The following is a 3,461-nucleotide window of genomic DNA, read 5'->3' as shown; positions in this document are numbered from 1 at the left end:
GAGAAGAGGGGTGAAGAGGAGAGGGGTGGGTAGACAGGGGGAGGAGAATAGGGGTGAAGAGGAGAGGGTGGGTAGACAGGGGGGAGGAGAAGAGGGGTGAAGAGGAGAGGGGTAGGTAGACAGGGAGGAGGAGAAGAGGGGTGAAGAGGAGAGGGGTGGGTAGACAGGGGGGAGGAGAAGTGGAGGGGGAGGAGAGGGGTGAGGAGGAGGAGGGGTGGCTAGGCAGGGGGAGGAGAAGAGGAAAGGGGTGAGGAGAAGTGGAGGGGGAGGAGAGGGGTGAAGAGGGGGAGGGGTGAAGGGGGAGTACACACGCATGGAGTGGGAGAGAGGGGAGGAGGGTGAGGAGGAGGGGTGAGGATGAGTGGTAAGGGGTGACAAGAATGGTTGAGTACACATACTGGGAGGGGGAGGTGGAGAAGGGGTGAGGAGACTCCCTGCGACTGAGTTTTTAGGTGTGAGGAAAACCAGAGAGATGTAGTGCGGAGAGCTGAGTGTGTGAGTATGTCTAGTTTAGTCAATATTCACAGGACAAACTATTATCACAGTGTCATTTTGGTTTCATTACCATAGTGAGTGAGTGAGTGAGTGAGTGAGTGAGTGAGTGAGTGAGTGAGTGAGTGAGTGAGTGAGTGAGTGAGTGAGTGAGTGAGTGAGTGAGTGAGTGAGTGAGTGAGTGAGCGAGTGAGTGAGCGAGTGAGCATGCGTGTGTGAGCGCCCGGTCACAGTGATTGCTGGGGGTTGGCAGGTTAATAAATCTGCAGCTTATTCATGGAGCTACTATAACCTTTACAGAGAGAGAGAGAGAGAGGAGGGAGGGATAAGGTGAAAGAGGGGTAGAGTGAGAGGAGGGGCCTTGTTGTGTCCGAGTGCTCATGCTTGTATGCTGGTTACGGTGTGTGTGGTGGACTGCTTTAGGCCTATAAACCTCTACTAGCCCCTCAGGACTCTCCCAGGCTGCTGGCTATAAATGTTTTAATATACCTGGTGGCTCTACGGCCAAGGTCACTGATAAAACACAGATGGGGGGAGAGAGGGGTGGAAAAAGATAGAAAGAAAGAGCAGGACAGAGTGTTATGTGTTATCATTTGAACCACTGAAACCTGCATGAATTCCTCTGAACAAAGGCGTTGTGTCAGTGTGTGTGCATGTGTGTCAAGGTTATTATTGTAAACGAAAACTGAAAGGAAAACCTGATCTGAAAAAAAGTATGAAGTAAAATTAAATAAAATAATTAACAAACCCATTTGAAAAACTAAAACTAAACTGAAAATATTATATTTGACTTCAAAACAAACTAAAGTCAAATAAAAAAAAACATAATGAATTATGTTCCGTTAGATTTTTTCTCTCGAAACTTTGGGCAAAAATCGTATGGGGGTTTCAAGCTTTTAGGGGGTTTACTGAATCAGCCAGCTAAATGCTTCGCTAATCTTGGTTAAATCTAAAGCCTTGCGTAATTGGTCAACTGCTCCATTAAGTTCTGTGTCCATACATATTAAGAGAAGCGATGAAGAGATGCTAGAACGAGGAGTGGAACTGGAACGAGGACCTCCACCATAACTGAACAGGGGAAACATTGGCTAGGTTGCTAACTTGATTCCTCTTGTACTGCTAAAGTTAAAAAGCATTGGATTAGTGTAAACATGGGCTGGATAGTTTCCACCATATTTTTGCACCTGTCGTTATTCCTTTTAAATCCAAGTCACATTGAGATTGACTTTGTAATTGAAACCTGACCTAACAAATAACCCGATTCATCACCTTATCTATTACTGCCTGCAGTGGCAAGAAATGATGTGACAAAAGATACTATACAACACAAATGTCTCCTAGCCTGCCACTGTCTAAATATTCAACTAGAGTAAAGTCATATAAAACAAAATACACATATTTTCACAAAGTTAAACTAAAACAACCTAGCAAATCATCACTGCCTCATCACCCCTTGTTTCACTGCCTCATCACCCCTTGTTTCACTGCCTCAGCACCCCTTGTTTCACTGCCTCAGCACCCCTTGTTTCACTGCCTCATCACCCCTTGTTTCACTGCCTCAGCACCCCTTGTTTCACTGCCTCAGCACCCCTTGTTTCACTGCCTCAGCACCCCTTGTTTCACTGCCTCATCACCCCTTGTTTCACTGCCTCATCACCCCTTGTTTCACTGCCTCATCACCCCTTGTTTCACTGCCTCATCACCCCTTGTTTCACTGCCTCAGCACCCCTTGTTTCACTGCCTCAGCACCCCTTGTTTCACTGCCTCAGCACCCCTTGTTTCACTGCCTCAGCACCCCTTGTTTCACTGCCTCATCACCCCTTGTTTCACTGCCTCATCACCCCTTGTTTCACTGCCTCAGCACCCCTTGTTTCACTGCCTCAGCACCCCTTGTTTCACTGCCTCATCACCCCTTGTTTCATTGCCTCATCACCCCTTGTTTCACTGAGTCATCACCCCTTGTTTCACTGCCTCATCACCCCTTGTTTCACTGCCTCATCACCCCTTGTTTCACTGCCTCATCACCCCTTGTTTCACTGCCTCATCACCCCTTGTTTCACTGCCTCATCACCCCTTGTTTCACTGCCTCATCACCCCTTGTTTCACTGCCTCAGCACCCCTTGTTTCACTGCCTCAGCACCCCTTGTTTCACTGCCTCAGCACCCCTTGTTTCACTGCCTCAGCACCCCTTGTTTCACTGCCTCATCACCCCTTGTTTCACTGCCTCAGCACCCCTTGTTTCACTGCCTCATCACCCCTTGTTTCACTGCCTCATCACCCCTTGTTTCACTGCCTCATCACCCCTTGTTTCACTGCCTCAGCACCCCTTGTTTCACTGCCTCAGCACCCTTTGTTTCACTGCCTCAGCACCCCTTGTTTCACTGCCTCAGCACCCCTTGTTTCACTGCCTCAGCACCCCTTGTTTCACTGCCTCATCACCCCTTGTTTCACTGCCTCAGCACCCCTTGTTTCACTGCCTCAGCACCCCTTGTTTCACTGCCTCAGCACCCCTTGTTTCACTGCCTCAGCACCCCTTGTTTCACTGCCTCAGCACCCCTTGTTTCACTGCCTCAGCACCCCTTGTTTCACTGCCTCATCACCCCTTGTTTCACTGCCTCATCACCCCTTGTTTCACTGCCTCATCACCCCTTGTTTCACTGCCTCATCACCCCTTGTTTCACTGCCTCATCACCCCTTGTTTCACTGCCTCATCACCCCTTGTTTCACTGCCTCATCACCCCTTGTTTCACTGCCTCATCACCCCTTGTTTCACTGCCTCATCACCCCTTGTTTCACTGCCTCAGCACCCCTTGTTTCACTGCCTCAGCACCCCTTGTTTCACTGCCTCATCACCCCTTGTTTCACTGCCTCATCACCCCACCCCTTGTTTCACTGCCTCATCACCCCTTGTTTCACTGCCTCATCACCCCTTGTTTCACTGCCTCATCACCCCTTGTTTCACTGCCTCA

Source organism: Oncorhynchus keta, chromosome 37 (assembly GCF_023373465.1).
Source record: "Oncorhynchus keta strain PuntledgeMale-10-30-2019 chromosome 37, Oket_V2, whole genome shotgun sequence".
Taxonomy (NCBI): domain Eukaryota; kingdom Metazoa; phylum Chordata; class Actinopteri; order Salmoniformes; family Salmonidae; genus Oncorhynchus; species Oncorhynchus keta.
This window is presented reverse-complemented; position numbering follows the sequence as displayed.